Genomic DNA, 15,281 nt, shown 5'->3' on the forward strand with positions numbered 1-15,281 from the left:
AAATGAGCCCAGTTTATTTTTTCTGAAGAATACCCAATCCAGGCCTACTTATTTTTCTACGCCTTGATGAGCTGCAACTCTTTCAAGACGCCTGCAAATCTTGAAAGTAATATGAAATGGGTTGTAAATATAAAAACAGATGACAAATTGGCAATTACTTTATAATTTCTGAATTTTTTCATATTTTCAGATTCCTATTTCACTAGGCATGAACCTAATTTAAATATATCTTCAAAGTACTTTAAATCTGGCTCGACATTTCGGTATTAAAAATAGTTTGGAACCCACAGAAATATGCGAAATTGGCCCTGGCCAACCAAAAAAACGAATGCAATAAATTGCATAAGAAGTTGCCATGAGCTATATATAAATTATTAAAAAAAGAGGGAGTGGTATGACTTGTGGGCCTGTTTAGTTGACGCATATGCAAGATTTTTTTAGTTATTATATATGTCAACAAACGATTCTAGCAGACGTAACCGTTGGATGTCAATCCGACGGCCGTCGTGTTTCTTCAATCTCTGATCTTCTTGCTCCAGCCGCCAAAGCAGCGCCGGCGGGACCGCCTACTCCCGCCTCCCGTGGCCGGCTGTGCTGCCGCGCAGTCCTCAGCGCCCCCTACTACTCCCACCGCTGGACAGGGCATCCCTCTACTCACCCACACCCCCTGCTATTCTGCGGCGATGGCAGCCTCACACCGCAGCCGAACCGGTGAACCCTCGTACTCCTCTCCGCGCGGGCTTTCACATACGTGCATGCTCCTAGCGGGATAGATTGGTAGGAAAAGACCATCGCTCGTCCCCGACCGCCACTCATAAGGAGGACAATCAAATAACACCTCATGTTTCAAATTTGTTACATAACGTTTACCATACGTGCATGCTACGGGACTTGCAAACTTCAACACAAGCATTTCTCAATTTCACAACTACTCAACTAGCACAACTTTGATATTATTACCTCCATATCTCAAAACAATCATCAAGCATCAAACTTCTCTTAGTATTCAAAACACTCATAAGAAAATTTTACTAATCTTGAATACCTAGCATATTAGGATTATTTAAGAAAATTACCATGCTATTTACGACTCTCAAAATAATCTAAGTGAAGCATGAGAGTTCATCTATTTCTTCAAAATAAAACTACCACCATGATCTAAAAGATATAAGTGAAGTACTAGAGCAAACAACAAACTACTCCGAAAGATATAAGTGAAGATCAACGAGTAGTCGAATAATTATGCAACTATGTGAAGACTCTCTAACATTTAAGAATTCAGATCTTGGTATTTTATTCAAACAGCAAGCAAATCAAAATAAAATGACATCTAAGAATGGCAAACAGCATGTGAAGAAGCAAAAACTTAAGATCAACCGAAACTAACCGATAGTTGTTGAAGAAGAAAGGTGGGATGCCAACCGGGGCATCCCCAAGCTTAGACGCTTGAGACTTCTTGAAATATTATCTTGGGATGCCTTGGGAATCCCCAAGCTTGAGCTTTTGTGTCTCCTTAATTCCTCTCATATCACGGTCTCCCTAAATCTAAAAAGCTTCATCCACACAAAACTCGACAAGGACTCGTGAGATAAGTTAGTATAAACCATTGCAAAAACCATATCATACTCTACTGTAGAAAATCACTAAAATTATTATTCAACATTGCATACTAAATGCCTCTGCATATTTAATAGTCCTATCCTCAAATAGAATCATTAAAGAAGCAAACATATGCAAACATAACAGCAATCTGCCTAAACAGGATAGTCTGTAAAGAATGCTGCAACATCCATACTTCCCTAGATCAAAAAATTATGAAAGAAAATTCCCACTGTAGTCAATTTATCAGAGCTTAATATGCAAAAGGTTTCAACATTTTATCACATTCTGAATTTTCTAGGGAATTATTGCAACAGCGGTAAACTTTCTGTTTTCAAACAGCAACATGTATACTTGTAACATAGGCATAGTAAAGGCTATCAATGCCACTTTTATTGAAATAAAAGATGCAAAACATTGTTCTAATTAACAGCAAGCAAATACTAACAAAATAAATTGACGCTCCAAGCAAAACACATATCATGTGGCGAATAAAAATATAGCTCCAAGTAAAGTTACCGATGAACGAAGACGAAAGAGGGGATGCCTTCCGGGGCATCCCCAAGCTTAGGCTCTTGGTTGTCCTTGAATATTACCTTGGGGTGCTTTGGGCATCCCCAATCTTAGGATCTTGCCACTCCTTATTCCATAGTCCATCGAATCCTTACCCAAAACTTGAAAACTTCACAACACAAAACTTAACAGAAAACTCGTAAGCTCCGTTAGTATAAGAAAATAAATCACCACTTCAAGGTACTGTAATGAACCAATTCTTTATTTATATTGGTGTTATATCTACTGTATTCCAACTTCTCTATGGTTTATAAACTCTTTTACTAGCCATATATTCATCAAAATAAGCAAACAACACACGAAAAACAGAATCTGTCAAAAACAGAAAAGTCTGTAGTAATCTGGATCAAACGTATACTTATGGAACTCATAAAATTCTCAAATAAATTTCTGGACCTTAGCAATTTATCTATTAATCATCTGCAAAAATAATTAACTAAATATCTCTCTCCAAATAAAAATGGCAGCAATTCTCGTGAGCGCTAAAGTTTCTGTTTTTTACAGCATGGTCACAAAGACTTCCCCCAAGTCTTCTCAAAGGTTCTACTTGGCACAACCACTAATTAAAAGCATAAAACCACATATAAATAGAGGCTAGATGAATTATTTATTACTAAACAGTAACAAAAGGCAAGGAACAAAATAAAATTGGGTTGCCTCCCAACAAGCGCTATCGTTTGATGGCCCTAGCTAGGCATGATGATTTCAACGATGCTCACATAAAAGATAAGAATTGTAACATAAAGAGAGCATCTTGAAGAATATGACTAGCACATTTAAGTCTAACCCACTTCCTATGCATAGGGATTTTGTGATCAAACAACTTGTGGGAACAAGAATCAACTTGCATAGGAAGGTAAAACAAGCATAACTTCAAAACTTTAAGCACATAGAGAGGAAACTTGATATTATTGCAATACCTACAAGCATATATTCCTCCCTCATAATAATTTTCAGTAGCATCATGAATGAATTCAACAATATAACCAGCACCTAAAGCATTCTTTTCATGATCTACAAGCATAGAAATTTTATTACTCTCCACATAAGAAAATTTATTCTCATGAATAGTAGCGGGAGCAAACTCAACAAAGTAACTATCATGGGATTGAAAATTGAAATCAAGATGACAAATTTCATTGTTATTATTATTCTTTAAAGCATACGTGTCGTCACAATAATCATCATAGATAGGAGGCATGCTTTCATCATAATAAATTTGCTCATCAAAACTTGGGGGACAAAAAATATCATCTTCATCAAACATAGCTTCCCCAAGCTTGTGGCTTTGCATATCATTAGCATCATAGATATTCAAGGAATTCATACTAAAAACATTGAAATCATGCTCATCATTCAAATATTTAGCGCCAAACATTCTAATGCATTCTTCTTCTAGCACTTAAGCACAATTATCGGAATCCTTATTTTCATGATAGATATTAAAAAGATGAAGCATATGAGGTACCCTTAATTCCATTTTTTATAGTTTTCTTTTATAAACTAAACTAGTGCTAAAACAAGAAACAAAAAGATTCGGTTGAAAGATCTAAAGATATACCTTCAAGCACTCACCTCCCCGGCAACGGCGCCAGAAAAGAGCTTGATGTCTACTACACAACCTTCTTCTTGTAGACGTTGTTGGGCCTCCAAGTGCGGAGGTTTGTAGGACAGTAGCAAATTTCCCTCAAGTGGATGACCTAAGGTTTATCAATCCGTAGGAGGCGTAGGATGAAGATGGTCTCTCTCAAGCAACCCTGCAACCAAATAACAAAGAGTCTCTTGTGTCCCCAACACACCCAATACAATGGTAAATTGTATAGGTGCACTAGTTCGGCGAAGAGATGGTGATACAAGTGGTATATGGATAGTAGATAATAGTTTTTGTAATCTGAAAATATAAAAACAGCAAGGTAGAAAGTGATAAAAGTGAGCATAAACGGTATTGCAATGATAGGAAATAAGGCCTAGGGTTCATACTTTCGCTAGTGTAAGTTCCCTCAACAATAATATCATAATTGGATCACATAACTATCCCTCAACATGCAACAAAGAGTCACTCCAAAGTCACTAATAGCGGAGAACGAACGAAGAGATTATGGTAGGGTATGAAACCACCTCAAAGTTATTCTTTCCAATCAATCTGTTGGGCTATTCCTATAAGTGTCACAAACAGCCCTAGAGTTCGCACTAGAATAACACCTTAAGACACAAATCAACCAAAACCCTAATGTCACCTAGATACTCCAATGTCACCTCAAGTATCCGTGGGTATGATTATACGATATGTGTCACACAATCTCAGATTCATCTATTCAAACAAACACAAAGGACCTCAAAGAGTGCCCCAAAGTTTCTACCGGAGAATCACGACGAAAACGTGTGCCAACCCTATGCATAGGTTCATGGGCGGAACCCGCAAGTTGGTCACCAAAACATACATCAAGTGAATCACGTGATATCCCATTGTCACCACAGATACGCACGACAAGACACACATCAAGTGTTCTCAAATCTTTAAAGACTAAATCCGATAAGATAACTTCAAAGGGGAAACTCAATCCATTACAAGAGAGTATAGGGGGAGAAGAAACATAAGATCCAACTATAATAGCAAAGCTCGCGATACATCAAGATCGTGCCAAATCAAGAACACGAGAGAGAGATCAAACACATAGCTACTGGTACATACCCTCAGCCCCGAGGGTGGACTACTCCCTCCTCGTCATGGAGAGCACCGGGATGATGAAGATAGCCACCGGAGAAGGATTCCCCCTCCGGCAGGGTGCCGGAATGGGTCTAGATTGGCTTTTGGTGGCTACGGAGGCTTCTGGCGGTGGAACTCCCGATCTATTGTGTTCCCGGCTGTTTTTACGGTATATGGAGATATATAGGCGGAAGAAGTATGTCAGGGGGGGCACGAGGGGCCCACGAGGGTGGAGGGCGCGCACTAGGGGGGTGGGCGCGCCCCCCTGCCTCGTGGCCTCCTCGTAGGTCCCCTGACATGCACTCCAAGTCTTCTGGGCTTCTTTCCTTCCAAAAATAAGTTCCGTTAAGTTTCAGGTCAATTGGACTCCGTTTGATTTTCCTTTTCTGTGAAACCCTAAAACAAGGTAAAAACAGAAACTGGCACTGGGCTCTAGCTTAATAGGTTAGTCCCAAAAATGATATAAAAGTGTATAGTAAAGCCCATAAACATCCAAAACAGTAGATAATATAGCATGGAGCAATAAAAAATTATAGATACGTTGGAGACGTATCAGAGGCCCAAGTGTTGAGCCCGCGACGGACACCGATATAAAGTGGGGGTGTGGCACACTCATGCGGGCTGATCGCTTTGATGCTGTCACTAGGGTTTGCATGTCTTGCGAATAGCCACCTCCACTCGACCGTCGACTGTGTGATCGGACCTAGCACTCCGCCGCACGGTGTTCCTCCTGCACTCGCGGATACCATTAGAGGCGATGCACTTGAGCCGCTCCAGGGAACCTGTACGTGGGAACCGATGGCTGGCTGTTCGAGGGATATCGGACGAGGAGGAGATGATCCACGCGGACGCGCTGCCCCAACTCTTCTTCCGCTGCATGGCACTGCGCGTCTAGTGGTAACGAACTGTAATCCATCTCCCGTAGCATGTTCTTGGTTGTTTTGTGCATAGGAAAATTTTAATTTGAAGTCGACGCACCCTACTGTAGAACCCAACAGTGGTATCAGAGCCTCTGCTATAGTATTTGGATTCAGATCATATGCATATTAGATATGTGGAGGTGGCAGATGAGATCTGTTGTCCTTGATGAGATCGGCTGTGTGCACGGTTGATGGGATCAACTGCACATGGGGATCGATGTGGCTATGTTTTCTGATGATTGGAGTCGATGAGGTCGTGACACAACCTTCCCCTACCGGTCGGTATATGCCATCGGGGTTAAAAGTGAAACGTAAATCCGAATCGGACTCGCGATGATTGATAAGATCGGTCAGATCGGAAAATTCGGCATGATCGGAGTTCAGATGTGATCTTCTATTTCCAAAAATGTCGGGCGTTGCCTGCACCCACGAGGGGCGCTGCTCCTTCGAACCCCGCCTACTAACCGGCTAGCGGGGCCGCCGTGTGTGTAGCGCCTTGTATTTCGTACACCATCACTCAAACCGGTAGAATGTGATTCTATGTGTAACTTTGTTCTGCAGGTTTGATGTGAATAGTATGGCTCATGTGTATGTGATGCATGTGTGTAATTTATACATGGCCTGTGTGTCATGTTTGTCAGCCGGCAGGAGCCAAAGTGCTGTCATTATATTGTATAACGACCTGCGTGTCGACTTGTGACTCTATGTAAAATTCACTACTAGTTGTGGTAGTTGGATAATAGAGATCAAGTTGGTGGCTTGGCGTCCCGGCGTGATGAACAAGATGGAGTTCCTAGATGGTCATCGGAGTCGGAGCCGACCTAGAAGCACATCCATGAAGGAGCCATACTATTTCACAATATATGTTTATTTGTAATTGTTATGCTTCTTGTTTTCTATGCATGTTAGAATGGTAGAAAAATCCCTCGTTAATATCAAGCAATTTGCCATTCCCGATGTTGCACCTTCGCACGTCAAGTACGTCTAGTAGTGGGCTCATAAAATTGGGGTGCTGCTGGGTGTCCTTGAACTGAAGGGTTGGTGTCGGACACGGACATGCACTGCATCAGGTTAACTTGACAAGGCTATCAAAACGGTTTTGGGACTTGTGGCAAAGAAGGTTGGGGCCGGGGTATGAGATACCTTCCCGACCGACAGGAGTTGTATAGAGATACGAGCAAGGAGTTGCTTACCGGATAGGCATGTTGTCTAGCAGTGATGCTAAAGCTCACTAGTCGCATGTGCTAGTCGGATCCTGAATCACTGAGAGTTTGTAGAGGGATGCCAACTTCAATGGAAGTATTTATATTTAAGGCTTGAATTACTCTACATAAACACATTGCTTAGTGATTGCATATTTTCTGTTGTAGATCAATGGCACCACCTGCTCAACCCAACTTTGCATTGAAATCAATTCTGGAAAAGGATAAACTGAATGGAACAAACTTTACCACCTGGTATAGAAATCCGAGAATTGTTCTCAAGCATGATAAAAAGGAACATGTTCAAGAGGATCCACTTCCAGAGGAACCTGCCGATAATGCTAATACCACAACTAACAATGCCTACCAGAAACTCATTGATGAATCAACGGAGATCAGTTGTCTGATGCTAGCTTGTATGGAGCCCGATTTGCAACAGCATTTCGAAAATGTTGAGGATTACGATATGACCGAGAGTCTCAAGAGCATGTTTCAGACACAGACTAGGACCTAAAGGTTCAACCTCTGGCGATCCTTGGCAGATTGCAAGCTAAAGGAAGGTGATCCACTGAGCTCACATGTGTTCAAGATGATCGGATATGTGCAAGCTTTGGATCGGTTGGGCTTCCTGCTCTTGGATGAGCTGGCTACTGATGCAGTTCTGGGTTCTCTTCTGCCTAGCTACGGGACATTCATCTCGAACTATCATATGCATGGCATGGATAAGAATCTCACTGAATTGCATGGGATGCTTAAGGTGGCAGAGCAGGATATTAAGAAAGGCACACATCAAGTGTTGATGGTGCAGAAATCGGCTAAGTTCAAGAATAGTTTGTCCAAGAAGAAGGCTAAGGCAAAGGGAATGGAGATGGTAACCTCCGCCGCTGCACCAAAGTCTGGACCGGACTCGAAGACCATTTGCTATAATTGCAAGGAAACCGGTCACTAGAAGAGGAATTGTAGCAAGTGGCTTGTAGAGCATGGAAAGAAGGCCAGAAATGTTGCTTCAGGCAAAGGTACACTTGTTGCATATGTTATAGACATTTACCTTACTGACATACCTAGTAGCTCTTGGGTATTTGATACTGGATCGGTCGTTCATAGTTGCAACTCGATGCAGGGGCTGGTAAGAACTGGGCATGTGGCACAAGGGGAGATTGACATCAGGGTCGGCAACAAAGCAAGAGTTGTTGCGTTGGAGGTCGGCACGATGTAGCTCCAGCTTCCTTCTGGATTTATTTTGGAATTGAATAATTGTTATTACATTCCTGCACTTAGTAGGAACATTATTTCTGCCTCATGCTTGATGTGTCAGGGTTATGAATTCAATTGAAAGGACAATGGTTGTTTGTTTTATTTGAATGGTATGTTCCACGGCTATGCACCCATTGTTGATGGGCTATTTATATTGAATCTAGAACAGGAACCGGTCTATAACGTGAATGTCAAAAGGCATAAGCCTAATGAGATAAATCTGACATACTTCTGGCATTGCCGGCTTGGACACATTAGTCTGAAACACATGAAGAAGCTCCATGATGATGGGCTCCTAACTTCGTCCGACTTTGGGTCATTCGAAACATGTGAATCATGCTTGCTCAGCAAGATGACTAGGTCTCCTTTTGCAAAGAGTTGCGAGAGGGCGTTCGAGCTGTTGGAGCTTATACACAGTGATGTGTGTGGTCCAATGAGCACAACTGCCAGAGGTGGCTATTAGTACTTCGTGACTTTTACCGACGACTTGAGTAGATATGGATATATCTATTTGATGAGGCACAAGTCGGAAACTTTTGAAAAGTTCAAAGAGTTTCAAAACGAGGTTGAGAATCAGCTCGGCAAGACTATAAAGCTTCTACGATCTGATCGTGGAGGTGAGTACATGAGCCAGGAGTTTGATGATCATCTGAAAAGCCGAGGTATAGTACCTCAGCTCACACCTCCGGGTACGCCATAGAGAAACGGCGTGTCGGAACGGAGGAATAGGACCTTGTTGGAGATGGTCTGGTCAATGATGAGCAAATCAGATTTACCCTTGTCATTCTGGGGATACGCTCTAGAAACTGCAGCTTTCACACTTAACAGGGTACCATCAAAATCCGTAGATAAGACACCACATGAGATGTGGACTGGGAAGAGTCCCAGTTTGTCTTTTCTAAAGATTTGGGGTTGTGAAGCATTTGTCAAGCGACTTATGTCAGACAAGCTTACACCCAAGTCGGATAAATGCATATTCGTGGGATATCCGAGGGAAACCTTGGGATATAGCTTCTACAACCGGGAAGAGAACAAAGTGTTTGTTGCTCGGAATGGGGTTTTCCTTGAGAAAGAGTTTCTCAGTCGGGAGGCCAGTGGGAGGACGGTCCGACTCGAAGAAATTCGAGTACCACTCGGGGACGACTCGACGAGTGATGAGATCATACCGGAGTCTGTCAGGGAACCCATAGTGGAAGCGGCACCAGAACCACGGAGATCGAAAAGATTGCGCAAAGTGTGTGATGTATTGTTGCTAGAAAGTGATGAGCCGGCCACGTATGCGGAAGCGATGGTGAGACCGGATTCCGAGTCATGGCTAGAGGCCATGAGATCCAAGTTAAAGTCCATGGATGAAAATAAAGTATGGGACTTGGTTGATCCGCCGCCTGGCGTAAAGGCCATTGGCTGCAAATGGGTCTTTAATAAGAAAACCGATGTGAATGGAAATGTTCAGATCCACAAAGCTCGTCTTGTCACTAAAGGTTATGGACAAGTTTAAGGAATTGACTACGACGAGACTTACTCGCCGGTAGCGAAGCTGAAGTCGGTGAGGATCGTACTAGCTATAGCTGCATATTTCGATTACGAGATATGGCAGATGGATGTCAAAATGGCTTTCCTTCATAGAAATTTAACCGAGGACGTGTATATGATGCAACCCGAGGGTTTTGTCGATTCGACTAGCACTAGTAAGGTATGCAAGCTCAAGAGATCCATTTATGGGTTGAGGCAAGCATCTCGGAGTTGGAACATTCATTTTGATGAAGTCGTCACTAGTCTCGATTTCATCAAAAGCGATGAGGACGCTTGTTTATACAAGCAGTTAAGTGGGAGCTCGATTGTGTTTTTGATCTTGTATGTGGATGACATACTACTGATCGGAAATGATGTTTCGATGCTGGACTTGGTCAAGGAATCATTGAATGGCATGTTTTCAATGAAGGACCTTGGTGAGGCAGTTTACATTTTAGGCATCAAGATCTATAGAGATAGATCGAGGAGGCTGCTCGGCTTGAGCCAAAGCACATACATAGATAAAGTGTTGAAGCGGTTCAACATGAGTGAGGCCAAGAAAGGGTTCTTGCCTATCTCACATGGTATAAGGCTAAGCGAGACTCAGAGTCCTTCGACATCTGATGAGCGAAGCAGGATGAGTCGGATTTCATATGCCTCGGCAATTGGATCCATCATGTATGCCATGATATGTACACGGCCTGATGTTGCTTTTGCAATAAGCCTAACAAGTAGATACCAGGGCAACCCAGGTGAGACTCACTGGGCAGCGGTAAAGACTATTTTGAAGTACCTGAAAAGGACTAAAGAGATGTTCCTAGTTTATGGAGGTAAGGAAGAGCTCGTCGTAAGAGGTTACGCCGATGCTAGTTTCCAAACCGACAGAGATGATTGTCGATAACAGTCCGGATTCGTGTATGTCATGAACGGAGGAGTAATGAGCTGGATGAGTTCAAAGGAAGATACGGTGGCCGAATCTACCACATAAGTCGAATACATTGCGGCTTGTGAAGCTGCAAAGGAAGGTGTTTGGATCCGGAACTTTCTGGATGATCTTGGTATTTTCCCAGCTTCGGTAAAACCGTTGGACCTTTATTGTGATAATTCTAGTGCCATCGCACAAGCCAAGGAGCCGAGGGATCACCACAAGACCAGACACATAGATCGGAAATATCACCTGGTACGAAATATTGTAAAGAATGGTGATGTTGAGTTATGCAAAATTCACACGGATGCAAATGTTGCAGATCCGTTGACTAAGCCGCTTCCACAATCCAAGCATGAGCGGCACGTTAGAGCTATGGGCATTTGCTGTCTATTTGATTGACTCTGGTGCAAGTGGGAGACTGTTGGAGATATACCCTAGAGGATATTTCCTATGTGTTTATGAATAAAGATAGTCCTTGGACATTATCAATGATGTGTATGAGCAAGTACATGACTTGTTTGTGGGACTATGCATTGTATGATGTCTGTCCTAAAAGGTCCCTAGTCGAAAGGGTTGTGTGGACGCGCAGCCGACTAGACTAGCATATGACACGGTCGATGGCTTGGTCTCACTAGCCATGGAGCATTGGATGCTAATCGGATATATGGACTCAAAAGGATCTGGTCGGATTCGACGTAGTCGGATCCGAGTTGAGATAAGGTCCGAGCTGGACAGACCCAACTATGAGACGCAGCGATATGTCATTTGTGAGTCTCTAGTACAACATACGTTCTATGTCCTAAGACCTGAGCTGGCGCATGTACTCGGGATGGTGACAGACTTGCTTTGGGCCAACCCAACTCTACTCCATGACTGGGTAGTTACAAAGGTAGGTTTCGGGCTTGTCCAGACCCATGCTGCGAGACATGGTCGAACAAGATGGGATTTGCCCCTCCGATCAGGAGAGATATACTCTGGGCCCCTCGTGTGATCCGACCAAGATAAGCATGGCCATGCGATTAGGATTATGAGATAATCCGGTTTGTGGTCGACATCACTTGAACGAGAAAGAGGTCGGGCTAGCACAAGGATGACAGACTTGCCTTGAGCCCGACAATATATACCGTGTGGCAAAGGGAACAGATGTGTGATGTACGGGTTCGCCTAACCAGCTTCATCAGACACTTGGAGTCGGCACGCTTTGCTAGATGTCGCTACCGACTAGCCGAGTCGGATGTGATCTGACTCGCGACCAAGTGAACGAGAACCTAAGGGGTCGCACGCTTAAGGGAAGGAACCCGTGAGGCCCGGTCAGACTCCATGAGTCAGAAGTGATCCTACTCGGACTCGAATCCAGGCCGAACAGATTTTGGGCTTTAGGGTCCGTGCGAGGACCAAGTTGATGTAGGGTGGAACCCTAATCGACCGATCTTTCACGAAAGGAGAGGATCCCGCGATGAATACGAAGAACACGAGGAGGGAAACGAGGGAAAACACAAGGGGAAACACAAGAGGAAACACTAAACCAACACGAATAAGTCACACATGTGCTAGATCCTCGAGTACATAAGGATACACGATCCACGGACAACTAAGGATGATACAAGGGTAGCCGGTCTTCTCCGTGAGGAGGTCTTGAGTTCTTCCCTAAAGAGGGGTCTTGAATCCGCTTGGGGGATCTTCTCCGGTGGAGGCTCGAATCTCCGTGGAGAAGGTAACCAAGTGGATGAGCAAAGCTCTCACACAAACATGAGCTACACCTTTGCTAACCCTAGAAAGTTGGGTGAGGTGGAGTATATATAGTCTAGGGGGAGAAGGGATACACGTGCCTCGGCCCTTCACATGCGCAGACAGGGGAGGCCGGATGTCCGGGCTGGTCAGGCCGAATGTCCGGGCTTTCAGGTGACGCCGGATGTCCAGGCTGGGGAGGCTAGCTGTCCGGGCTGGAGTGGTGGCATTTGTTGCTAACGGGTTCGGAGGGGCCGGATTTCCGGGGGCTCGTGAGAGGCTAGATGTCCGAGCTGTCGAGGCCGGATGTCCGGGGCCCGTACCTTCTGGCGGCTGAGCTGTTGTAGTGGATGACGCTCCAGGGGCCGGATGTCCGGGTTCTTGGCGAGATGTCCGGGGCCTGGGAGATGTTCTTGACTCCTTCCGTTGGTTCTCCTCATCCCTGGACTTGGGGACTTGTATACCTTCATGCGCATCTTCGGGAGGGTCCTCTTGGTGCCTAATCATGCACAACGCCTCGGGCTCAGGTAGTAGCCATGTCTCATGCATAGAAAGTGGAAGTTCGGAGAGGAGTGAGTTCACCTTATCTTCGATAGCCTTGGCTCGGGCTCGTGTCATTGGTCCAAGTGGTGTCGTTGGAGGTGTAGGTGCATCCATGGGGATGATCTTGGGATGCTCCTCATCACAAGTGTTGAGCCCGCGACGGATGCCTATATAAAGTGGGGGTGCGGCACACTCATGCGGCTGATCGCTTCGGCGCTGTCACTAGGGTCTGCATGTGTTGCGAATAGCCACCTCCGCTCGACCACCGACTGTGTGATCGGACCTAGCAGTCTGCCGCACGGTGTTACTCCTGCACGCGCGGATACCATTAGAGGCGCACTTGCGCTGCTCCGGCGAACCTGTACGTGGGAACCAACGACCGGCTGTTTGAGGGAGATCGGACGAGGAGGAGACGATCCACGCGGACACTCTGCCCCAACTCTTCTTCCGCTGCACGGCACTGCGCGTCTAGTGGTAACGAACTGTGATCCATCTCCCGTAGCATGTTCTTGGTTGTTTTGCGCGTAGGAAAATTTTAATTTGCAGTCGACGCACCCTACCGTAGAACCCAACACTTGAGGTGCACTTCAATTGGTCTTCGGAAGGGACTTGACGTAGCTTGAGGTAGTCATCCATCTTGCGCTCCCACTCGAGATACTCTTCAGGGTCTTGAGTCCCATGGAAAGGAAGCTCGTGGTCGGTGTCAAGGTCATATGTAACACCCACGATGCGGCTATATCTCCCACATGTCGGAGCACGACTTAGAGGCATAACCGCATAGTAGGCATGTCGCAAGAGGGATAATCTTTACACATCCCATGTACTGAATAAGAAAGGGATAAAGAGTTGGCTTACAGTCGCCACTTCAAACAATACATAAATATAGCATTACATCATCCAGATACAATCAAGGTCCGACTACGGAACCAAAATAAAGACAACCCCAAAAGCATAGATCCCCGATCGCCCCGATCGGGCTCCAGTACGGATCAACTGGAAACGAAACAACACAACGAACACGATCTTCATCGAGCTCCTCTTTGAGCTCGGTTTCGTCATCTGCACGGTTATCATTGGCACCTGCAACTGTTTGAAGTAATCTGTGAGTCACGGGGGACTCAGCAATCTCGCACCCTCACGATCAAGACTATTTAAGCTTATGGGTAGGAAAAGGGTAGTGAGATGGAGCTGCAGCAAGCACTAGCATATATGGTGGCTAACATACGCAAATAAGAGCGAGAAGAGAAGCAAAGCAACGGTCGTGAACTAGAAGTGATCAAGAAGTGATCCTAAAACTACTTACGTTCAAGCATAACACAAGAACCGTGTTCACTTCCCGGACTCCGCCGGAAAGAGACCATCACGGCTACACATGCGGTTGATGCATTTTAATTAAGTCAAGTGTCAAGTTCTCTACAACCGGACATTAACAAATTCCCATCTTCCCATAACCGCGGGCACGGCTTTCGAAAGTTCAAAACCCTGCAGGGGTGTCCCAATTTAGCCCATCACAAGCTCTCATGGTCAACGAATGATATTTCTTCTCCCAGGAAGACCCGATCAGACTCGAAATCCCGGTTACAAGACATTTCAACAATGGTAAAACAAGACCAGCAAGACCACCCGCTGTGCCGGCAAATCCCGATAGGAGCTGCACATATCTCGTTCTCAGGGCACACTGGATAAGCTAAGCGTACAGGAACCAACGTAACCCAAGTTGCCAAGGGACGACCCTGCAGGGTGCTCTAGTTTGGACCAACACTCAGAAGAGCACTGGCCCGGGGTTTAAAATAAAGATGACCCTCGGGAGTGCGACTCCCAAGGGAAAAAGGCTTAGGTGGCAAATGGTAAAACCAAGGTTGGGCCTTGCTGGAGGAGTTTTATTCAAAGCGAACTGTCAAGGGGTTCCCATTATAACCCAACCGCGTAAGGAACACAAAATCAAGGAACATAACACCGGTATGACGGAAACTAGGGCGGCAAGAGTGGAACAAAACACCAGGCATAAGGCCGAGCCTTCCACCCTTTACCAAGTGTATAGGTGCATTAATTAAAAATAAGAGATATTGTGATATGCCAACATATCCATGTTCCAACATGGAACAAACTTCATCTTCACTTGCAACTAACAACGCTATAAGAGGGGCTGAGCAAAGCGGTAACATAGCCAAACAACGGTTTGCTAGGAAAGGTGGGTTAGAGGCTTGACATGATAATATGGGAGGCATGATATAGCAAGTGGTAGGTATCGCGGCATAGCAATAGAGCGAACAACTAGCAAGCAAAGATAGAAGTGATTTCGAGGGTATGGTCAT

This window comes from Triticum urartu, chromosome 6 (genome assembly GCF_003073215.2).
Source record: "Triticum urartu cultivar G1812 chromosome 6, Tu2.1, whole genome shotgun sequence".
Taxonomy (NCBI): Eukaryota; Viridiplantae; Streptophyta; class Magnoliopsida; order Poales; family Poaceae; genus Triticum; species Triticum urartu.